This window comes from Martes martes (genome assembly GCF_963455335.1).
Source record: "Martes martes genome assembly, contig: SUPER_18_unloc_1, whole genome shotgun sequence".
NCBI lineage: Eukaryota > Metazoa > Chordata > Mammalia > Carnivora > Mustelidae > Martes > Martes martes.
Genome location: NW_027666704.1, coordinates 527,228 through 552,670, shown reverse-complemented (window position 1 = coordinate 552,670; position 25,443 = coordinate 527,228). Strand labels below are relative to the sequence as shown.

Below are 25,443 nucleotides of genomic sequence, written 5' to 3'. Positions count from 1 at the left end.
CTCAGAACCCATAGTTTGCTGGGAAAAGGGACTGTGTTGAAAGGACAGGGGCTAGACTGGTCTAGGCTGAAAGCTTTTCTCAAGAGTATTATGAGGATAAGGGCACCTTAAAATCCATTCTCCTTCCTCTTCCCATACCTTCCCCAGCTTCCAGGTAGAAGAGTAGGGGTCTTCTGGGCAGGGGATAGTCACAGTTATTTCAAGAGTTCATCTGTGATTCCCAGGGCTGCCAGTGAGTAGGGCTGATCCCTGGTGCTGCCTGACCTCTTTCCCCATGTCAGGATTTTTTTGTCTTTGCCTGTGAGCACCAAGTTCTGAAAGGAGGTCAGATGGTGATAAAAATTTCCTTGGCTGCATCATTCTTTATCCACCACTACCGATAGGCAAATCTCTAGTTCCACGAGCCTGTTGAGAATGGTCTCCAGAGTCTCATGCAAATAACACTTGAGAACATATTTAAATATTTTATTTGTCTATTTATTTGAGAGAGAGAGAGAGAATGAGAGAGAGAGAGAGCATGCATGTGCGTGGCAGGAGGAGCAGAGGGGAAGGGAGAGGAAAAGGGGACAGAATCTCCAACACAGTCCATGCTCAGCCTGGAGCCTGTTGCAGGGCTCAATCTCATGACCCCGAGATCATGACATGAGCCAAAGCCAAGAGTCAGACACTTAGCTGACAGAACTACCCAGACACATACCCAAGGACACATTTAAAGTAATGTGATCAACATTGTAGAGCTTTGGTCGCTGACACATCCAAGTTCTTGTAGGTCTTTTCTGCTGCCAAATTGATAACATAAAACTCTGAGTGTATGTCCGCCACACACGCTTTCTCATCCACCACTGGCAAGGCTGAGAATCAGTGCATTCAGAATGCCTAGAGCCGTGTAGACAGGGATGGGAGTGTTGGCCTACATGCCAATCTGCAGTCCTTCCAGACACTTAGACATGAACTCTGGCTTGGGAAACACAGTGACAAACAATTTGAAGAACTTGAGGATGCGCTTATAGGTGAGGATGTGCAAGGTGTTGCCTTATTCCGGGTCAGTAACTTGCACCCCGTGGGTCTTATTTTGAATCAATGAAGAGATAGCATCAAACAAGCTGGCCTTAGAAGCAACACAGACAAGGGATTAAAGAACTCCTGTGGGTACACTTCCCTCCAGGTTTCTATCTCACATTGCCCCAGCCTACAGATCTATACCAAGACTGGTTTATTAGCAGCAGTGCAGGATACTGATGAAATCCTTGATGGCCAGCATGCCCACAAAACTTTGCCTCTTACCTTCCCACAAAGGGGCAGCTTACAGATCATTGGTTACCAAAGGGGGTAAGAAAAAAAAAAGCTTATCTACAGGGAAATATTAAATATAAACATATTGGAGTTTGTGGGAATCAGGTCATAGCTGTGATGAGACTTCATAAAAGAAGTGTACATGCTGTGATTGGATTCTGGGGTCCCTTGAGGATGCTCATTTTCCAGAGCTGGAAGCTATCCCAAGAATTGACCCTCCCCTTTGCAAGAGACACTGGTTGGGTTCGTTTACTTTAGGAAGCATGCTTTCTTTCTTTTCCTCAATGAAGGCATTTATTGCTTTAAACTTCCCTCTCCGAACTGCTTTTTTTGCATCCTGTAAGTTTAGTGTGTGCTTCCATTTTCCTTTGTATCAAGATATTTTCTGGGGAACCTGGGTGGCTCAGTCAGTTAAGCATCTGCCTTAGGCTCAAGTCATGATCCCAGGGTCATGGGATCGAGCCCACATCAGGCTCCCTGCTCATCAGGAAGCCTGCTTCTCCCAATCCCTCTGCCACTCCCCCTGCATGCTTGCTTTCTCTCTGTGTGTGTCAAATAAATAAAATCTTTTTTTAAAAGATAATTTTTGATTTCCCTTTTGATTTCTTCTTTGACCCAGTGGTTGTTCAAGAGTATGTTTCTACACATTTGTGAATTTTCCAGTTTCCCTCTTGTAATTCATTTCTAGTTTCACACCATTATGGTCAGAAAAGATATTTGGTATGATTTCAGTCATCTTATTTGCTAAGAATGGCTCTGTAACCTAACCTATCCATCCTAGAGAATGTTCCAAGTGTCCTTCAGATGCATGCGTATTCTACTGCCATTGGGTGGAATGTTCTGCGTAAATTATGCTAAGGTAGAGTTCAAGTCCAATGTTTCCTTATGAATTTTCTGTCCAGATTTTCTGTCTGGATAAACAAGTCCATTGTTGTAAGTCCCCTACTGTTATTGTAGTGCTGTTTATTTCTCTCTTCAGATCTCTTAGTATTTGCTTAATATATTTTGTTGCTCTGATACTGAGTGCATATATTTGCAATTGTTATATTCTCTTGATGAATTAACCTCTTTATCATTGTAAAATGACCTTTGTTGTCTCTTGCTACAATTCTTGACTTGAAGTCTGTTTTGCTGATATAAGGATAGCTATTCCTACTCACTTTGGGTTTCCATTTGCATGAAATATATTTTTCTACCCTTTGCTTTGAGACTATGTATGTACTTAAGGTTAAAGTGAGTCTCTTGTAGGCAACATATAGTTGGGTTGTGTTTGTTTTTTTCTTTTAGATTTTATTTATTTATTTGACAGAGAGAGAGAGAGATCACAAGTAGGCAGAGAGGCAGGCAGAGAGAGAGGGGGAAGCAGGTTCTCTGCTGAGCAGAGAGCCTGATGCAAGGCTTGATCCCAGGACGCTGAGATCATGACCTGAGTGGAAGGCAGAGGCTTAACCCACTGAGCCACCCAGGCACCCCAGGGTTGTGTTTTAATCCATTCAGCCACTCTATGCTTTTTGGTTGGAGAATTTAATCTCTTTACATTAGCAGTAATTATTAATAGGTAAGTACTTATTAATGCCATCTTACTATTTTCTGGTTGCTTTGTATTTCCCTTATTTCTTTCTTCCTCTTTGGTTATCTTTCATTGTGAGTTGATGATTTTCCATAGTAGCAAGCTTTGATCATCTTTATCTTTTGTGTGTCTACCAGAGGTCTTTGTTTTGTGGTTATTCTGAGAATTGTATAAAACATCTCATAAACTTAACAGTCTATTTTAAGATGATAATTTAACTTCAATCATATACAAAAATTCAACCCTCTTACTGCCCTCCCATATTTTATGTTTTTGATGTCACAATTAATCTCATTTATATTGTAGATCCACTAACATATTATTGTAGCAATTGTTACTTTTGATACTTTTGTCCTTTAAACCTTTATATTACAATTAAGTGATTAACACACAAACATATTATAGTATTAGTATTCTGAATTTGATTATATACTTACCTTTACCAGTATGTTTTATATTAGTATATATTTTCAAGTTGCTAATTAGTGTCCTTTCATTTCTGCTTCAAGAATTCCTTTCAGCCTGTCTTGTAAGGCAGTTCTAGTGATGACGAACCCTCTCAGCTTCTGTTTGTTTGCAAAAATCTTTATCTCTCCTTCATTTCTCAAAACAATTTTGCCAGGTAAATTATTCTTGGTTGATAGAGTTTTTTTTTTTTTTTCCTTTCAGCAGTTTGAATATATCATTCCACTCTCTGCTAAAAAAAAAATCTTCTATAGCCTCATGGGAGTTCCCATATATATGATAATTTTTTTTTTATCTTGCTGCTTTAAAAATTCTCTCTTTTTCTTTGATTTTGGACAGTTTTATTATAAAGTGTCTTAGAGAAGATCAGCCGGGGCTGAAATTTTAGGACAACTTACTAACTTTATGAGTTTGGATGTCCAGATCACTGTTCAGATTTGGGAAGTTCTCAGCCTCTATTTCTATTTCTATTTCTATTTCTCTATTTCTCAGCCTTCTGCCTCCTTCTCCCACTCTTCTCCTTCTGGTAATCCAGTAAAGCATGGTTTCTTTTAATGGCATCATGTAACTCATATAGGCTTTCTTCATTCTTTTTCATTCTTTTTTCTTTTTGCTCCTCTGACTGGATGATTTCAAGTGATCTGCCATCCAGCTCACGAATTCTTTCTTCTGCTCGTTTGAGTCGGCTGTGGAGCTTTCTATGGATCTCTTCATTTTAGTTATTGTATTTGTCAATTCTAGGATTTCTGTTCTAAAAAATATTTAATTTATTTATTCAGAGAGAGAGAGAGAGAGAGAGGGAGAGAGAGAGCACAAGCAGGCAGAGTGGCAGGCAGAGGCAGAGGGCGAAGCAGGCTCCCTGCTGAGCAAGGAGCCTGATGCGGGGCTCGATCCCAGGACCCTGAGATCATGACCTGAGCTGAAGGCAGAGGCTTCAACCCACTGAGCCACCCAGGCATCCCTCAATTCTAGGATTTCTTTGTGTTTTTTTTTTTTTTAATGGTTTCTATTACTTACTGAACTGAACTGATTTGGTTCATGCATTATTTTCCTAATTTCATTTAGTTGTTTATCTGTGTTTCTTGCAGTTCACAGAATTTCTTTAAGAGGATTATTCTGAATTCTTTGTCAGACAGTTCATAGACCTCCATTTCTTCAGGGTCATTTTTTGAAGTTCTACTATTTTCTTTTGGTGATGTTGTATTTCCTTGATTATTCATGATCCTTGTGGTCTTGCTTTGGTGTCTGCACAATTAAGGAAGTAGCCACCTCTTCCAGTCTTTACATGCCAGCTTCAACAGCAAAACCTTTCACCGGAGATTCTGGGTGGGCAATCCGGTGGTAACCATATGTGGACTTATTACTGGAGTCCTTTGGTGGGCAAGCCATGCTTGGGAACATGGTGGTGGACCTGGATCCTGAGTCCACAGGGGCCATCCAGGTGCTGGGTATCACTAGAGTGAGTCCAGCGTCTGGATCCAAGTGGGCTAGTTGTGCTTGTCCAGAGAATGATTTGCAAACTTTTGATCTTCAGTAGTGTAGTGCAAACATACCCCAGCAGGTACACCAGATGCTCCATTGGGTAAGGAAGGAAAATCGTGGAACTTTTTTTTTTAAATTTTTTTTATTTAAAGATTTTATTTATTTATTTGACAGAGATCAGAAGCAGGCAGAGAGGCAGGCAGAGAGAGAGGAGGAAGCAGGCTCCCTGCTGAGCAGAGAGCCCGATGCAGGGCTTGATCCCAAGACCTTGGGATCATGACCTGAGCCGAAGGCAGAGGCTTTAACCCACTGAGCCACCCAGGCACCCTAAAATCGTGGAACTTCTAATTATATTTATTACTTACCTTATTTCTTTTAGTTTCCTTTTCATGAATTTTTTTAATATACTGAATGTTCCATACAATAATATGTATACATTTATTTATAAATAAATACACACATTTGTGGGGGTGCAGGCCCAAAATGTATACTGTTGAAGTGAGTGTTCAAACGAGTTTAGGAACCATTACTCCAAGCCACTACCTTCTACATTCTCTTCTTACTGATTAATTTACAGCTTTCTTAATTACTAGCAGGCCTGAAGATATGTTCTTGCCACCCTGATAGAACTGTATTTTCTGAATATCTATAAAGCAATATTATCTACTAGAGATAGTGATTTTAGAAACTTTACTTATTATCACGAGTCTCACTCTCACTAAATTGGAGAGGGTAAAACAGAATGTATTTTCTGTGCCTCATGAAGTTAACTAGTTGCCGTTATAGACACAATGAGAATTAATTCTGCTCTCTGACCCCCTGAGAATAACATTTTTAAGGTAAGGAATTGCCTATTCATTGAGACGTAAGTCAATAAGTGGAGTCGACTAATGATAGACGAGGGAACAATCAGATACAATGTAGTAAATTATGTTCTGTCATATTGTAATTCTTAATAACGCAGCTGTCACTCTAGACATATTTGCGTCTTTATCCGGAGAACGGAAAGAAATCCAATGTAGGCTATTATAGAAAAGGTAAAAATCTTGGGATGTGGGTGGAAGGAAAGACTTTATGAAGAAGGCTCTTCAGTGGGGTGCTGATGGGTGAGCGAGAGTTCACCGAGGTGACAAGGTAAGAAATGGAAGAGAGCATCCCAGACACAGGGAGCAAAGTGTGCACAGACACGGATGGAAGATCACTGAGGAAGGGGAAGGAGTGTGGTATGGCTGGAGCATACGGAGGAGGCCGTGCATGTTTGTGAGAGAGCGCAGGAAGGGGAGGTCAAAGAGGGATGCCAAACAAGGGGGTCATTGAGGGTTAGACAAGCTTGGAATCAGATTCTTGCTTAGCTTCCTACTAGCTCTGTGCTCCTGAGCGAGTACCTTTGTACTCTCTGTACGTGTATAATACCAACTCCAGCACCTCCCTTCTCGGGTTATTGTGAGTTTGAAGTAAGAGAACCCATTTGAAATGCTTAGATTAGCACTGATCACATGGTATCATTTAAGTCCTCAGTAAAGAGAAAGTGGTGCTGTTATTGTCGTTGTTATACTCCATACACATACACACACACACACACACCTATGCTAGTAACTAGTAGATGGCTTATGTCTCACGCCAAAGAGTTCAGGCTTTATCTTTTGGGTCACTGTTTCTAAAACAGGATCAATTTGTCCATAAAACAAATCGTCTCCAAGTTGTTTGGCAGTTTCTGTGACATAAGCAATGGGAAAATAGATGCTTTGGAATATTTTAATTTTGAAAAGGAAGAAGAATTATCAAGGACCATTATGTTCCTAATAATGGTGCAAGGGCGCAGATGGCTGAAAATGGTCAGACTCTTAGCAAGGTATAGTTAAAATTCAGTTACTAGGATATAGTTTATTTTAGCTATATCATTTGCATATTATTGTTTATGTGTGTAAAATTTGCATTTCTTGTTGCTACTATTATGTTTTGTTATGGTTCCGATGAACAAAAATAGATTAATGACTAAAGAGTGGTTCATTGAAGTGTAGAAGCAGAGATAAAAATAGTCGTACAAACACCGCAACTCAGAAGTGTAATTAGCAAACAGGACTCCAGGATCTGTTGGGACAAGAGCATCTGTGAATGTGAATGTGATGATTTCACCCAAGCAGCTGAAAGGCAAAGTGTGAATGGAAAGTGTGGCTATGAATATCTAAAAACTGGATTTTTTTTTTTTTTTGAGCAAGGGATTTATCCTTCTCTTGTCTCCAATGTACACTCTATTAGGAAACTCTGTCAGAGAGCATCATGATGCTTTCAGAGATGTCACATCATTTCCAAAATAGAATAACCTCCCTGGCCAATGAGTAGACTTTCCTGGACTACATGCAAAATATTTCGTGGTATGAAATTGATTAATTTTATTTCTAAATGCAAAGAAGCTAAACAAGAGCAATGACAGATGAAAGTCATTCTGTAGTCAACGTGCTTATAAAGCCAGCCTCAGATTCAAGACAAATAAAAGGCCGGGAGAGAAAGCAAAAGTAGCCATAAGCAAGCCTGATGACACAAGGCGCATACAGATGATGGTGGAACTATTATTGTAATGATGACAGCCAATATTTTGTTTTACAGCTGAGTGAAAGCACTAGTGGGGAAGGTATGAACCGGCTCTTTGCACCCCTGTGGTACATATATGAATGAGAAAGACACACTTGGTAATTCTGAGTTCTGTTTATCAATTAATCTAGTATTTTTTTTGTGAGACAGGATGCAGATTAGGAGCATATTTGAGATAATGCTGTTGGAGGACCAGACATGTGTCCCACAAAGAAAGGTTTGGTGTATCAGTATCTGTTGCTACAATGATGCAAAACAACTTCAAAATCCAGTCATTTAAATGCTAAGAATATATATCTCACAAGTCTGTGGGCCAACGGGGTGGTTCTTCCCATCTCAGCAAGGCTTACCCCAGGGTAGGCGATAAGGTGTAGGCAGGGTCAGTTACAAAATTTGTGGAACTCAGTGCAAAATAAGAATGCAGGGCCTCTCATTGAAAAAATGATTAAGAATGTAAAGACAATGACAGTAGAACATTAAACCAAGCACGGGGTCTTCTTAACACAGAGCTCCTGTGTGACTACAAAGGTCACATGACCATGAGGCCAGCCTGGGCTGTGGGTCCCGTGGGCAGCTGTGCTGCTTTTGGCTGGCTTCTTTTGTACGTCCCGGCATCAGTCGGCCAGCCTGGGACAGGCTTATCTGGGACAACTGGAGTAACTCTACACCACGCATCACATCCTTCAGCGGGCTAGCACGAGCATGTTCACACAGCAAAGGTCCAGGAGCAAGAACAAGCCATCCCAAGAAGGCAAGCGCTCCATAAAGTCTCTGCCTTGTCACATGCACTGACACCCCACTGGGTCCCAGCACAGTCACATGGCGAACCCACAGATAGGGAAGATGCTACCGCGTGATAGGATGAGGTCTGGTTGGGTGGGGGGTTGGGCCATTTTTACCATCAGCCTCCCATGACCACTCACCCATAGCTACATTTGAGTACTGAATTGCTCACCACTTGACTTCCTAAGAACAGTTGTGTATCCTGATCTTAACTAAGAGTTGAAGAAGTAATAAAAGTTGTTAGCACAAAAAAAAAAAAAAAAAAGTTGTTAGCACAATCACATCTCAGTCACTGAGCGTATGTCTGTCCTCTGTGTTTTGTGAAGAAATGGGTGACCTGTACCAGAGCTGCTTCTCCACGCTAAAGCAGGCTGGCCATCCAAGGGGAAGGTTCTCCTGTGGATAATCCAAATGAGGGAGCAGATAAAGTTTATAACACTAATGATTCTGTGAAAGACCAGAAATCATAAATCTGGTCCTTGTGGTCATCATCAGCGTTGTGAAGAAATGTTATCTCTGATTTCAAGTGATATGTCAACACACTTTGGTCAGGAGTTTGAAAAGCTTGAACTTCTCCTTTTAGGTCTAACATAATAGGATATTATGTGCTGAGGATATGCAGTACTGAGGATAAGATATCAGGAAATTGAATTTTGATGCAGGAGGCTTCATTGGCAGGCAATGACTCTTTGCTAACACTTGATTTTCTTCATTCTCTGAAAGAAATCAATATTTAATAACCATACGCAATGCCAGGAAACATGGAGAAATTCTTTTCAGAGCTGAAGCCAAACAAAAAACATTAGAAGTTCATTTGCAGGGACACCTGGGTGGCTCAGTCATTTAGGTGTCTGCCTTTGGCTCAGATCAAGATCCCAGAGCCCTGGGTTCAAGTCCTGAGTCAGGCTCCCTGCTTGGCTGGGAGCCTGCTTCTTCCTCTGCCTCTCTCTCTCTCTCTCTCTCTCTCTCTCTCTCTGTGTTTCTCATGAATAAATAAATAAAGTCTTTAAAAAAACTCATTTGTAACTAGCACACAAATGAAACCATCCAACCTTTGAATAAGATCTGTTCTTTGACTTAGCTGTTCATGAAAGTGGTCTTTGATGGGGCATCTGGGTGGCTCAGGGCTGAGCATCTGCCCTTAACTCTGATCATGATCCCAAGGTTCTGCGATCAAACACCGCATCAGGTTCCTTGCTCAGTGGGGATCCTGCTTCTCCCGCACCCTCTGCCTGCCACTCTCCCTGCTTGTGCGCTCTCTCAATCTGTCAAAGAAATAAATAAAATCTTAAAAAAAGAAAAGAAAAGAAAAGAAAGTGGTCTTTGACGAGAAACCTCACCACTGTTTCTAGGTATATGTCCAATCCACTCATATAAAATGTTTGTCAGGACCACTAAACATTTGCTGCTTTATCTAATAGCCCCAAATTCTTGGTTAGTGCTTTGTAATTAGTAGAACAAAAATAAGTTGAATCTGTCATTAATCCAGATAATTTATATTTATTTATCTGAAATGTATTATATATTTCAACAATTGACTGCAAACAACAGTATCTCTTTTACTAACCTGATATTTCTCACCATACTGCTCTTGCAATTTCCAGTCTTTCTTCCCAAATTCAGGATCTTAGTATATTCAAATTCTTCTTGTTAGTAGGGCTGGTAGACTGCTCTTTCTTTCCAAGTAGCTCTTGCTACTTGTTATTCAAAATTCAGATACCAAGTAAGTGCAAATCATACTTCATCCCTTGCTGTATGAACTTGATTTCCAAACTGAAACTCTCCCCCCACACTCTCATCCCACTAATTCTGGTGGTATTGACTCCACTCCACGCCTATACAGTAGGTCTAACCAATCAAAGTCTCCTGGTCATAGTGATTGGTTCAAGGATAAATGATTGGCACATGGTCACAATAGAAAAAAGAGATTCTGAGGCACCTGGGTGGTTTAGTTGGTTAATCATTGGACTCTTGGTTTTGGCTCAGATCGTGGTCTCAGGGTCCTGGGATGAAGACCCACGTTGGGCTCCATATTCAGTGGGGAGTCTCCTTGGGGTCCTTTCTCTCTCTCTCTCTCCCTCTGCCCCTCCCCCTGCTTGTGCTCTCTTTTGATCTCTCTCTCTCTCTCTCTCTCTCTCTCTGTAAAATAGATAAATCTGAGAGAGAGAGATGCCATGACAGTTTTGCTGAGAATTCTGACACAAGCTCAAAAGCTTTCCCTCTTAATGCGAATGTAAAGGAATATAGGGACAGTATTTCTACAGCAATCTTATAACCACAAGGAATTTGAGAACAGAGCCAATACTGATAGGAAACCTGAGAAACAGAGAAAATGTGGATCTTGGTGATCTTGTTTGGGTTCTGCCTTTTAATTAGGGAACTTAACCCATTAATAATGATTGTGATTAATGTTTCCTCCTGCTGAATTTATTTATTTTTATTTTTATTCTTCTAGTACAGCAGTTCTCAGATACACATGTGAGAGTCCATCCCAGAGATTCTAATTTTTTGGTCTGGTGTGTGTTCTGTACATCAATATTTTTTTAAACCCTCCCCCATTTCTTTTAAAGCTAAGCCAGGTTTGAGAACCCAAAATCTAATAGTTGTTCTTGATTTTGTTTTTGTTTTTAATGTTTTATTATAAAATGCCACAAGTACAGAAACATAACACACACTGGAAAAAAGAACATAAAGCAAGCTTAAATTTTTTACATCAAGAAATGAAATATTACCAATACCCCAGAAATGTGCTGCGTGACCCAACCCGATTTATCTTAAATCTCCTTAAACGGATATCTTCCTGGCAGGATCTAGACATACTTGCAACTATACCTCCCCCGGGACAATTCAAGCCGTAACATACTTTCAAGCTTTTTCCTGTCCCAACTCGAAAAGTGAAGTCTTAAGAAATTCTATTAGATTTATTTACTTAGAGTCATAAGTTTTACTAGTTATTTTTAGATACTATGTTTCTTATATCCACCACTTCCTTTCTCTAGACTTTGCAATGTTGGAAGCTGGAGCTTCAGTCTAAATGAGAAGCCCTATTCTTGTTTCAGGAGCCAATTCCTGAGAGTCTTTATTTTTTTAAAATAAGATTTTATTTATTTATTTGAGAGAAAGAAAGCAGAAGACAGGGGAGGGTCAGAGGGAGAAGCAGACTCCCCACTGAGCAGGGAACCTGATTGGGGGGGAATTGCCCTCTATCCTGGGACTCCAGGATCATAACCTGAGCTGAAGGCAGACTCTTTTTTCTTTTTTTAATATTTTATTTACTTATTTAACAGAGAGAGAGAGAGAGAGAGAGATCACAAGTAGGCAGAGAGGCAGGCAGAGAGAGAGGAAGGGAAGCAGGCTTCCTGCTGAGCAGTGAGCCCGATGCGGGACTCTGATCCCAGGACCCTGAGATCATGACCTGAGCTGAAGGCAGAGGCTTTAACCCACTGAGACACCCAGGCGCCCCTGAAGGCAGACTCTTAACCGACTGAGCCACCCAGGCACCCCAGTTCCTGAGATTCTAAGAGATAGGCGGTAAACATACTGTCAGACTAAGTTGCTTATAAATATTATCCAGGCAACTGCTCATCTTCTTCTGCAGCCCCTGTTGTGACTCTGGAGTGTCCTACCTTGAAGACCTACCCACGAGGCTGTTGTAGGGGTAGGCACTGGGGACAACTTTCCTCTTTGTCCCCAACCTCAGCCCTTATTATTATGGAGACTGATTAAGAAGGGCTCTGCTTCCTCATCCAGGCCAACCTGCAAATTCAGAACCTTCCCCAGGAGAGGTATTTATTCTCTTGTTCAAAAATAGTCTTAAGGTCTTTACTCCAGAAATTTTATCCTCCTGGAGCTGCCAGCCAAAAGGGGATGTCTGATCCGGCCAGGCCAAATGCAACCCTGTATTTAATTACCTCAAGGACTGCCCTGGGGGACCTCTTTCATTCTTTGTGTTTGTTTCCTCTAATCTTGGATTTCCCCCAGGCTTCCTTGGGAAGAACTGCCCTCCCTCCAGAGTGTTTAGCCTCAAGTTTCTCTACCCTGGTTTTGCCATTGATTCAAACCCTTATATAGTCCATCTTACAACAATTTGTCACCATTTCTGATTTGCTGATTAGGATTCTTTCTTGGCTTTGACAATTATGGATCTACAGGCTAAAATTGCATGTATTATATATATATATATATATAAAAACATATATATAATACATATATATAATATGTCTTATATATAGTACATATTATACATATAAAAGTATATATACTATATATACTAATATATATTATATTATATACATATTATATATACATATAGATGTGTATATATAGTAGCCCCCCTTAACCACAGCTTATATCTTCCAGCATCCCCAGTGAATGCCCGAAACCATGGAGAGTACCAAACGCTGTTATGTACTATGTTTTTTCCTACACACACATACCTTTGGTACAGTTTATAAATTAGGCACAGGGGCACCTTGGTGGTACAGTCAGTTAAGTGTTGGCTCTCGGTTTCGGCTCAGGTTGTGATCTCAGGGTCATGAGATCACACGCTGCATCAGGCTCTATCCTAAGCATGGAGTCTGCTTAAGATTCTCTCTCTCCCTCTGCTCCTCCCCACCACACTCGCTCACGCTCTCTCTCTCTCAAATAAATAAGTCCTTTAAAAAAATTAAATTAGGCTGGACGCCTGGGTGGCTCAGTCGGTGAAGTGGCTGCCTTTGGCTCAGGTCATGATCCCAGGTTAGGGTCCTGGGATCGAGTCCCACATTGGACTCCTTGCTCAGCAGGGAGCCTCTTTCTCCCTCTCCCTCTGCCCCTGCTCATGTGTGCAGTCTCTCTCTCTCTCCCTCCCTCGCTGTTAAATAAATAAATAAAATCTTTAAAAAGAATAAAATAGAATAAAAATCTGCTTGTAACAGATTATTTTTTAAAAATTTCAATTAGGCACAGTAAGAGATTAATAATAATAATAATAAATAATAGAACAATTATAACAATATACTGTATAAAAGTATATGAATGTGGTCTCTCTCTCAAAGTATCTTACTGTCCTCTTCTCACCCTTCCTCTTCTGGTGATGATGCAAGATGACAAAATGCCCACATGATGAGTTAAAGTGAGATGAATGATGTAGGCACTGTGACCTAGCGTTAGGCTACTACTGACCTTCTGACAATAAATCAGGAGGATCATCGGCTTCTGGACTGAGGTTGACCCTGGGTAACTTAAACGGTGGCAAGCAAAAAACACTGGTAATGAGAGACTACCATATTTTTTTCTGTTATTTTAGTAGGATTTGGGAACATGGGTGGTAGATACCTGTGCTGAGAAAATAAAACAGTGAGACTGGCATAAGATGGCATCTCACAGAGAACAGTCTTATTTTTAGCACCTAAATTTGGGCCTTAGTGCAAACAGGAGTATACTTACATTTACTTGTATTTTAACTAATGCTCAGAGTATTAAAGTTATAGATTCAAAGTCCTAGTTTTCCCCAAGCCTTTAACATGCAACCCACAGATCGTATTACTGTTTATATGTCTCGCTATCTCTTATGTAAAGTTAATGACTGACAGATTTTTATTTGTTCTTAGATCAATGCTAATTTAGCTTGTAAATTTGACATAGTAAATTCCCCTAAATATTTAACCATCATTTACAAACTTGATTAATAACATTCCCTTAGCGTTGGCATTTTTAACCACAATTGCAAATTTGATTCTCTTCAGTGCTCCACACGTCTGACAAGGCAGACTTAGAAATGTAACAAACGGAATTGCTAAACATGGAAACACTGTTTACAAAACCTCTTAAGTCTGAAATTATTTACTGATCAAGGTTTCTACACATTCCATTGCCACCTAAATCAATCAAATTCTCCTAAGTATTTTTAATTAAAGACACAAATCTTATATCAATCAAACTCCCCTAACCCAACTTTTTACGGACTTCACCTGGCAATGGAAAGCAGCAGGAGAAAAAACAGGCACAATTATGTTTATTGGTTTTGCTTTCAAATTTATGCCCATAAATTTCCAGTAAGCTTCTAACATTGCCCCTCTAATATTTCATTTCCTGAATAATATTTACTCTTCTGTTTTTACAGATAGATTTTTTTTTGGAGGAGGGTCATTTATTAGCCTTTCTATAATTCTTTAAATTATTTTTATTTTTTGATATTTATTTATTGGAGACAGAGAGAGCGTGCACAAGGGGGGAGGGAACAGAGGGAGAAGGAGAAGCAGACCCCCCCTCCCCCAAAGGGTAGGGAACCAGACGCGGGGCTCGATCCCAGGACCCTGGTATCACGACCCGAGCCAAAGACAGATGCCTAACCAACTGAGCCACCCAGGCACCCCTCTTTAAATTATTTCTAATTGTGGTAAAATGCACGTGATATGAAATTTACCATCTTAACCATTTTTAAGTGCTCCCAGATCACTTTTCACAACTTGTCTCTTCCTACACTCAGCAGATGATCTCACTTGTTATGCTATTATAAATACAAGAGCAATTAGAAAAGAATGGTCTTTTTTTTCTTCCTATGGCTGGAGTTACCAGCCTGCTGGATCTGCTGCACATTTAAGCTGCTCCCCTCCTCTTACAGTGGAAGAATTAGAAGAATTGTTCCTGGCCTTTCTTTTCTCTCTCTTTTTTTTTTTTAAGATTCTTAAAAATTTCTTTGAGAGAAAGAGAGAGGATGAGCAGGGGGAGGAGCAGAGGGAGAAGCAGACTCCCTGCTGAGCAGGGAGCCCTAGGACCCTGTGATCATGACCAGAGCTGAAGGCAGACACTTAACCCACTGAGCCACCCAGGTGTCCCAGGAAGAGAATATTTTACTCAGTAGTTTGCTCAATTGTTAACATTGAAATATTTAGACATACGATATGTAGATCTTCACTGGTACTTTTGGCCCCACAACTACCCATTCTAATCACATTTTATTATTATTATTATTATTATTATTATTATTATTTTTATTATTTTCCCAATCACGTTTTTACAAGTCCCACGAAACCTCTCTGGTGAAGGCCACTGATGACCTTCTGTTTGCCAGTCCAGTGGCCCAGTCTCTCTCATCTTTCTCAGCATCTTAGCAGGAGTCCACACAATTAATTACTTTCTTTTGAGTTCTGGGACTGCCCTGCTCCCTCTCAGTTCATTTTTTTCCCCTCCTCCTCTTCCCACTTGCCCTAAATATTGGGATGCCCCCTGGGGTTCAGGCCTCAAACCTCAGCATCACTCCGCTTGAATCCTTTCCTTTTGGCGTCTTAGGTCTCTTGTCTGGAAATACCATCTACATTGGACAGATCGCCCGTGCTTCCTCATATCCAGCTGCCCACTCACCATGTCCACTTGGGTAGACAAGAGGCACCCCACATTTTACAGGTCCAAGCTAGAGTTCTTTATTTCCCCTCATCATGCATGTCTTTTTTTTTTTAATGTTTTATTTCTTTTCAGCGTAACAGTATTCATTGTTTTTTCACCACACCCAGTGCTCCATGCAATCCGTGCCTTCCCTAATACCCACCACCTGGTTCCTCCCACCTCCCACCCCCGCCCCTTCAAAACCCTCAGGTTGTTTTTCAGAGTCCATAGTCTCTCATGGTTCACCTCCCCTTCCAATTTCCCTCAACTCCCTTCTCCTCTCCATCTCCCCATGTCCTCCATGTTATTTGTTATGCTCCACAAATAAGTGAAACCATATGATACTTGACTCTCTCTGCTTGACTTATTTCACTCAGCATAATCTCTTCCAGTCCCGTCCATGTTGCTGCAAAAGTTGGGTATTTGTCCTTTCTGATGGAGGTGTAATACTCCATAGTGTATATGGACCACATCTTCCTTATCCATTCATCCGTTGAAGGGCATCTTGGTTCTTTCCACAGTTTGGCAACCGTGGCCATTGCTGCTATACACATTGGGGTACAGATGGCCCTTCTTTTCACTACATCTGTATCTTTGGGGTAAATACCCAGCAGTGCAATTGCAGGGTCCTAGGGAAGCTCTATTTTTAATTTCTTGAGGAATCTCCACACTGTTCTCCAAAGTGGCTGCACCAACTTGCATTCCCACCAATAGTGTAAGAGGGTTCCCCTTTCTCCACATCCTCTCCAACACGTCTTTGAATCCACCCTACCCCCAGTATCTTCCCACCATCCATCCAGCTGTGTCGTTCCAAATCCTAGAAGTTCTTGATTTCCCATTGCCTTATATCCTGAACCCAGTCAATCCCTAGTCCAGTTCTTTGGCCCTACCTTCAAAATACATTTCCCAGCTATTGACTTCTGTCCATTTATACCATATCATTGTCTTCTAAGCCAATATCACCCTCCACCTGGACTGCATAAGGAGCATCTGAACTGATCTGCCTGCTTTCAGTGTCCTCCTCCTCATTGCAGATGATCAGTCTCACAGCAGCCCCCATAGGCTTTTGAAATCATAAAACAGATCACTTAGGCCCATGCTTAAAACCTTCCAATGACTTCCCTTCACATCAAAAATAAAATCCAGGGGCACCTGGGTGGCTCAGTGGGTTAAAGCCTCTGCCTTCAGCTCAGGTCATAATCCCAGGGTCCTGGGATCGAGCCCCACATCGGGCTCTCTTCTCTGCAGGGAGCGTGCTTCCCCCTCTCTCTGCCTGCCTCTCTGCCTACTTGTGATCTCTGTCTGTCAAATAAATAAAATATTTGAAAATAAAATTAAAAAATTAAAAAAAAATAAAATAAAATCCAGAGGGGCACCTGGGTAGCTCAGTCAGTTAAGTGTCCAACTCTTGGTTTCCGCTCAGGTCATAATCTCAGGGTCATGAGATCAAGCCCCGCATGGGGCTCCACACTGGATATGGAGCCTGCTTAAGATTCTCTCTCCCTCTCTAAAAAAAAAAATAATAATAATAAAAATAGGGACACCTGGGTGGCTCAGTCAGTTAAACATCTGCCTTCAGCTCAGGTTATGATCTCAGGGTCCTGGGATTGAGTCCCGCATAAGGGTCCCTGCTCCACGGAGAACCTGCTTCTCCTTTTCCCTCTGCTGCTCCCCCTGCTTGTATACTCTCCCTCTCTGTCAAATAAAGAAATAAAATCTTAAAAAAAATAAATACGGGGCACCTGAGTGGCTCAGTGGGTTAAGCTTCTGCCTTTGCCTCAGGTCATGATCTCAGGGTCCTGGGATCGAGTCCTGCATCGGGCTCTCTGCTTGGCAGGGAGCCTGCTTCCTCCTCTCTCTCTCTCTGCCTGCCTCTCTGCCTACTTGTGATCTCTCTCTGTCAAATAAATAAATAAAATCTTAAAAAATATAAAATAAATAAAAATAAAAATAAATGAATAAATACAAATATAATCTAGACCCTTCCCCATGGTTGTCAGCACCTGCTTTGCTTTCTACCCCCACTCCCTCTCACTCACTGTTACAGCTATAGTGGTGGCCTTGCAGAGTCTGGAACATACTAAGCTGATTTCTGCCTCTCTTGTTTCCTGTGCGTGGACTGCTCTGCTTCTACATGGTTTGCTCCTTCATACGTTGTTTTTTTTTTTTTTAATCTCAGCTCAAATACCTTCTCAGAGAAGTCTTTGATCTAAAGTACACCCCTCCTTTCATGTCTATCTCTAACCAGATTTATTTTCTTCACAGCATCAGTGGCTTTAAAAAAATCGTATTGGTTAAGCATTTGTTTGTCTCTTTGTGTGTTCTCTGTGCCCTTCTCATAAGCTCTTTTAAGGCAGGGACCTCATCTGTCTTTTCAGCACGATATGCCCAGTACCTAGAATAGTGTGAAAATTCGAGCGATACATTTTGAACCAAATGCACATTAGATAAGTCAAATTCTTTCAAGTGTTTCACACCCCCTAAAAATTATGTAGAACCCACAACTGATCACAAGGATTTCACTTCCTGCTAAAGCTAACAGAAGTATTAATCCCAGAGCTTTGATTTATTTGCCCATCGTCTATACACTTGTTCACAGACTTTCCTGCATTCGTCAAGTTACTTCCTTACAAGGGAGCAGAATTAACCATCTCAGGTCAGCTGACCTTGCAAATTCAGGGATTCCCATCAGACATTACAGAGGGCAACAAGGGAACTGGTGTATGGTTTCAGTCCCCATTTTAACAATCTTGACCCTGTCTCGTAATTAAGCTGTACCTAATGCTAGATATCAAGCCCATCTCTCTCGCTTAAAATTCAACATAAAATTTGCAACTTAAGTATCGTTTATTTTTCACCTTTAGCCAATGAAAAAAATATTATCCTCTGTACAATGTTTCCTTTTTAAAACTGTCATGCTGGGGACACCTGGATAGCTCAGTAGGTTAAGGGTCTGCCTTCGTTCGGCTCAGGTCATGATCTCAAGGTCCTGGAATTGAGCCCCAGGTTGGGCTCCCTAATTATCTCCCTCTGCTCCCTCCCTTGCCCATGCTCACTCTCTCTTATTCTCTCTCTCTCGAATACATAAATCTTTAAAAAATAAATTTGCAATGCTGAAATTCTGTAACTTTTATAGAACTTTTACAGAAGATTATTTTCCTTCTCATTTGTGGGATTTTATTCCTTCTTTATATCTTAGTTTCTCAATGACCTCATCATTTAATAGACATTCCCTTTGCTGACATTTGGGAAAAACTATTGCTCCTTGAGTATTGACTTTGTAAACTTCTAGGCCTCTCATTATTTCTGATAGTTTTTTTTAATGATTCTCCTAGATTTCATGCAAAGAAAGATAATTATTATTTCCTTATTTCCAATAGCTGCACTTTGTTTTGTCTCCATTTTTTTTTCTTGTTTTTGCTTGAGCTTCCAGAAAAATGTCAAATCATAATAGTGGCTCACATCTTGGTTTCGTTTCCGACTTTGAAGAGACAACACTGGTGGTTTTTCTTTTCTTTTCTTTTTTTTTTTTTTTTCCAACTCTGGTGTTTTAAGTGTGATGTTGACTGTTGATCTGAGATTCTTTTATCATCTATTCCTTAATTCATTACATATTTATTGGTCTCCATCCAAGTGCATTGGATTTGGCAATATGTAGGGTACTGATCGCCTTGGGGAAAGCAGTTTCCATGGTGTGGTGCCAGCAACAGCCAGATTGCAGTGGTTTGCAGAGAGGCATAGGGTGGAAATCGTTTTCTTTAATGCGTGCCAAGGGTTTTCATCAGGAATGGATGCTGAATTCTTTCTAAATGCTTTTTTGGTATTTACTAGTTAAATGGTGAGTTTTTTCCCTTATTTGACTTGTTGGCATGATTTAACATCTTGATATATTTTCATGAATTCAAGAAATATCTGGGTGCCTACTATAAGCCAGGCATCCTTCTATTATTGTGATATTAAATTTGTGATTTTTATAAAATGTTGCAGGGCTTGGTGGTATCTCCAATATCCATTTGTAAATATTAAATAGTTTTTACAGTACTAAGACAGACTGCACTTAAGTGTGGCATGTTATTCTTTAATTTTTAACTCCTAAATCAGTGGATTTTATTATTAAGAATTCCAAAAACACAAAAGGATGTAAAACTGGGAAGTCCACATCCCATTTCCCAATCCCCCTAAGGGATATTCCCAATTGACAGATACGCCTGGACTGTTTTCTTTTTCCATTTTAATAAACTTCTGAAATTTATTGGCAAGCATTTTTTGTAGGATTTGCACATCAATATTCACGGTTGAGGTCCAGACGTCACAGTAGGAGAGCCACACGTGGCTCCACATCAGGTTGGCCCCTTGCTAAATGACACTTTGTTGCTGTTCCTAGCCCATCTGTTCTGTCTGGGCAACATGACATTCCCTCCAGCTATGAGCACGCTGGGCACCATGTGGAAGTAGCTGAGGTTCATTTGTTCAGAGAGAATTCATCCAGCACTTACCTGACTCCGTGGAACTTCCAATCTGGGAAAGGGGCAAATAATAAAGAACTAAGTCAAATGTGTACTGTGTTAGATGGCGATAGGAGGGACGGAGAAAAAGAAGGGAAGGGGGACGGGAGACGTTACTGAGAGAGAGGGAACCGCAGTCATTACGGGAAGGAGTGCCCCATGTGGGGACGTAGACGGTATTGCTACCAGAGAATCCAGACAGCAGGGAGAATGAACGATGTACAGCTACTTGCACAGTCTCAATAAATCTTGCAAATACCATGTTGAACGAAAGAAGCAAGGCATAGGAGAGTGAATTCCTGTAAGTGACTCCATTCGCGCCGGGAATGAAACGTGGATTCGGGCAACACGGATCTACCCTCTCCAAGTCAGGACAGCCGTGATTGTGGAGCAGGGAGGGTCCAGAGGAAAACAGCGGGTGCTCTGGTGACATTCTGTTTCTCGACGGAGGTGCTGTTGACACGCGTGTGTTCAGTTAGTGAAAATTCATCCAACTGAACTTTTGAAATGGGTGCATTTCCTATATGAATACTACAGGCCAGCAGTTTCATTATTATTTTTTAAATTCAAAATTAACTGTCTTATTATAGAGGGCACAGCCACTGGAGGGGCACTTCTTGAAATCCGCTGCCTTGTCTTATTTCCCCAATGCCAGGCACATTGAAGGGATTCAGTGTGTGTGTGTGTGTGTGTGTGTGTGTGTGTGTGTGTTTGTGAATATATGAATGACTGAACAAATGCATCTCTATAATTTTTTTTTTGCATCTCTATAATTTCTAAAAGGTTTTGTCTTTAGTCTTCCCTTAAACTGATCATATTAGGAAAACAGAAACAGTATCTACTTTTACTGTCATTTGCATTTTTTAAATTTTTATTTATTTTTTTAAAGATTTTATTTATTCATTTGACAGACAGATCACAAGTAGGCAGAGAGGCAGGCAGAGAGAGAGGAGAAAGCAGGCTCCCCACGGAGCAGAGAGCCTGATGCGGGGCTCGATCCCAGGACCCTGGGATCATGACCTGAGCTGAAGGCAGAGGCTTTAACCCACTGAGCCACCCAGGTGCCTCTGCATTTTTTTTTTTTTTAAATCACTTCTGCCTTCCCTCTGCTTATATGAATAAATAAATGCATTCAATGGACATTCAGCTAAATTTTAGGTTTTAGAGTCAGGAAAGCAAGTAAAACAAGGACAAAAAATTTGTCCATTGGATTTGGCAACATGTAGATTTTTTTTTAAGATTTTATTTATTTATTTATTTGACAGAGAGATAGATGGAGTGAGAGAGGGGACACAAGCAAGGGGAGTGGGAAGGAGAGAAGCAGGCTTCCCGCTGAGCAGGGAGCCCGATGTGGGGCTCGATCCCAGGACCCTGGGATCACGACCTGAGCCGAAGACAGACGCTTAACGACTGAGCCACCCAGGCACCGCAACATGCAGATTCTTGATAGTAGAAGCTCCGCTACTCGTGTGGAGGCAGCAGATGCCAGATTGTGGAGGTTCGAGGAGAGATGGGATACAAAGGAGGGGAAACGGAGGATGCTGACAAATACTTCAAATTCCTTGGCTCTGAAAGTTAGAAGAGAATTATGTGGGGCTGACAATTTCTCTTTAGTGTTTGTGTGAGTGTTTGTCATAAAAGATGAGAAAGACTAGCACATATTTATGTGCTGAAGGGGAGTAAATCAGTCGACAGGAATCCTTTCCTTCATTTATTTCTGCTTCCAATCTTTTAGTCAGTCCTGTATTCTGTAACTATTTCGCTAAGTACCTTCCTAGCAGGCAGCAGCAGAGCAGGGAATTAACTAGACACAATCTTTGCCCTTGTGCAGCTTACAAAGGGTAACAACTGTAAAGTAGATACAAATGTTGACAAGAAGGACTGTGGCTGGGATGCCTGGGTGTCTCAGTCAGCTAAGCATCTGCCTTCGACTCAGGTCATGATCCCGGGGTCCTGGGGTCAAGTCTTACATCGAGTTCTTTGCTCAGTGGGGAGCCTGCTTCTCCCTCTCCTGCTCCCCCTGCTTATGCTCTCTCTCTGACAAATAAAATCTTTTTTTTTAAAGATTTTTTTCTTTTTATTTATTTATTTGACAAAGAGAGAGAGAGAGAGAGAGAGAGATCACAAGTAGGCAGTCAGAGAGAAGGGGAAGCAGGCTCTCCGCTGAGCAGAGAGCCCAATGCAGGGCTCAATCCCAGAACCCTGAGATCATGACCTGAGCTGAAGGCAGAGGGTTAACCCACTGAGCCATCCAGGCATCCCCAAATAAATAAAATCTTAAAAAAAAAAAAAAAGAAAGAAAGAAAGAAAGAAAAGAAAGACTGGCTAGCACTTATCCTAGGCAGAAATGTGGAAGAGGAGTACCAGGTAGGGGAAGCCAGGTAGCGGGTGGGAGGCTGAAGATAGTTGTTTCCCAGCACTCTGATGCGGGGAGAGACCTCAGAGACACTAGCTCAGCAGCCAGCAGCCTTGGTGCACAAACGCAGCGGTTGTCAAGGGTGCCTTGTGAGATCTGTAAATAAGACTATGGAGAATTCTGTAGCATCTGCCCACGAGTCAGTAAGCCAGTGTAGAAGACGGAAAACTGTAGAGTCAGTGTCCCTTGAAAACCTCCAAGGAAGAGCCCTCTGGGTGGCGTAGTTGGTTAAGTGAGCAACTCTTGGTTTCTGCTCAAGTCTTGATCTCGGGGTCGTGAGATCGAGCCCCACGTAGGGCTCGCTCACACTCAGTGCGGAGACTGCTGGAGATTTTTCTCTCCCTCTCCCTCTGCCCCCACCACTCGCGCTCTCTCTTTTTCTCAAATAAATAAACAGATCTTAAAACAAAACCCTCTAAGGAAGAGGTCATACTAGAGATCCTATGCTTAATGAGAACCTCACGGGAGGGAAGGCAGGTCACAGGATGGGAGGTTTGCAACTACTGGGACCAAAGGAAGGAATGAGGTGTCCGTGTTTCCCACCTCGTGTTCATTTCTCATTAAGTGATTAGCTTTTCCTTCTCGGGCTCTCTCTCTTTCCCTCTTTCTCTCCCTTTTTATTTGGAAGGTGGATAATTAAACCCTCAATAAGTATAACTCTGTTGCAGTCAAAAGATTGCAGAGGATTATTTTTAATATTAAAAAAATGCAGTCAAATTATCCTCATTCTTCCCTGCATTCCGATAGGCTTTCTTGAGTGGGGAAGGAAGGGGCGTAATCAGTTAGCACCCGGCAGTTGCATATGGGTGTGTGTCTCTTAGGTAAAATATACATCACTGGTTATGTTTGGGAGGGAAAAGTAATTAAAAGTAGAGAATCACTAATATAATGCAACCCCTTCGTTTCTCAGGTGTGAAAACTGAGGCCCAGAGAGGTGATGTGATTTGCCTAAAGTCATGCAACTAGTGGCAGAGCCAGGCCTAGAAGCCAGGTGTCCTGGCTCTCAAGACATTCCGCTGCCCGAGGAATGGAACAGGTAGTATCACTCATCCTGGGGGCCATGGGTCGGTCCGTTCAGCCCAGAGCTGCCTGGGCTTCCAACTAAGGAAGCCAGAGCAGGGCTGTGGTCACTGAGTTGAGATGCAAGGAAGATTTCCTGCCTCTGGGACAAATAAGTTACACCCCAAGCAATGCATTAGGACAGGGACTCAGGTGCAGGAGTGGAGAAGGGAGATGCCCTCAGAACTCCGGCATTGGTCGCAGGAGCCCAGTTACAAACTGGACCCTTCCCCAGACTGAGCTCTGATCTGTAGAGAAAGTAGAATTCCTTCACGGTTGCCATGACATTGTGGTTCCAGAGAGTCCTTTTTCTTGAATTAACCCAGCTGCTCACTCCATAATGCAGAGGATGGTTTTGTTGGCAGGACTGTTGATTAGGACAGACACGGAGGCCTTATCTCCAGCTTACTTAGTCTCCCTGTGGTTTCCGTCAGCTACCACGCCCACCCACCGTTCATTCTTAGGGACAGCTCACGCCGCACTCCACACTCCAGCCCCTTGCCGGCTTCCCGGCTTCCACCCTCGATGTTCAGTCCCTATCTGGAAGCTTCCCCAACCCTTCAAACCTGATGTGTGACACTGTCTTCACCCGACTCAGCACCTCACTCTGGTGAACGTCGTGTTTGCTTTTCTAGTGGACACTGTGTTCGCTTCTCCAACACCCGTCCACCCCATCATCCCCATCGCGGCAGAAATACAGTTTGGGAAACTGAGAGAGCCGGGTCCACACGCTGCCGCTGACATACTGAGTTCCACTTCCAGACAATCCTTGTCTCTGCACCACTTCCTCCAGAATCGAAGTCCCAGGAGTAAGCACCGTATCATTCCGGTCCATGGCACCCTCTTTGGACGGGGCTCCTTCTGCTTCCCCAGTGGGAATTGCAAGAGGAGGCAAGTGCCTTCGTTACCCTCATGTCGGAGTGAATCCCACTGGGTAATTCTCCCAGAGGAGATCTGGCACTAATAAAAAGAGAGGAATTCTAGATGAGCGCCGTTTGATAGAATACTAATGCAAGCCACGTATATACTATAAAATCTTCTAGTAACCCCATTTAAAAAGGTAGGAACCGGCAAAATTAATTTTAATGTTACATTTTATTCAATCCAGTATTTCTAAAATTTCATCACACCAACATATATCCAATATAAACAAATCATTAATGAGATACGTTCTTTTGTGTGGTTGTTTTAAGCCTTTGGAATCCAGGGCTATTTTATGCTGAACACAACTCAATCTCGATGCTGAATTTTTTGTTAGAAATATTTCATCTGTATTTGTATTTATGGTCGAAAAAGTCAAGTCACATACCCAAGCTCTTCCAAGCATACTTAAAAGTTTTTCAGTTGCAGGATCAAGCACCAAAAAATAATCTTCCCTTAATGTTCACTTCCACATTGACAAAACAAATTCATCTTTATTAGAACTATTGTTTGTCCAAGTTATGTCAATTGACTGACTCATATCAACTCAGTATCATTAACATGGAATGTAAAGGGGTATTGCATAAATTGAAAAGTGACTCTAAGTTCATCAATGCCAACACATCAGTCTCCACATTGTTCTTGTAGGTTTTGTAGATAGTTTACATAGTGCTGGTTATTACAATTAAAAATCTTTTGCATATATATTCATATTAGAAAATATGTTAAACCATTCAATACATCATTTATTTATTATGAGACGCTTCCATTTCAATGTAAATTCTTGTAACCTTCTAGCTAGGTCACAAGGAAGATTTCTGTGTCCCTAGATCTTCAAATTTATCTCATTCATATATACTATGATGTCAGTGTGAAAACACAGATCACCATGTTTTGTCTTGATTATTAAATATTTGGCAAGAATTCCTTGTGTTCCAAGCAAATCTTGATTAGAATTCACAACACAGTAAATCTTTGTAAAACCCTCCCAT

The 25,443-nt window shown here is 41.5% G+C and overlaps 1 pseudogene across 1 annotated transcript; it reads right to left on the bottom strand.

Annotated features, from left to right (window-relative positions):
* Window positions 1-356: 356 nt before the first annotated feature.
* LOC308359840 (5'-AMP-activated protein kinase subunit gamma-1-like) lies at window positions 357-24,365 on the bottom strand (annotated as a pseudogene). Its single transcript has 5 exons — window positions 24,193-24,365; window positions 20,047-20,068; window positions 16,485-16,613; window positions 729-1,491; window positions 357-473 (listed from the first exon to the last, which is right to left on the bottom strand). The product of its transcript is annotated as a 5'-AMP-activated protein kinase subunit gamma-1-like (transcript).
* Between the last annotated feature and the right edge of the window lie 1,078 nt (window positions 24,366-25,443).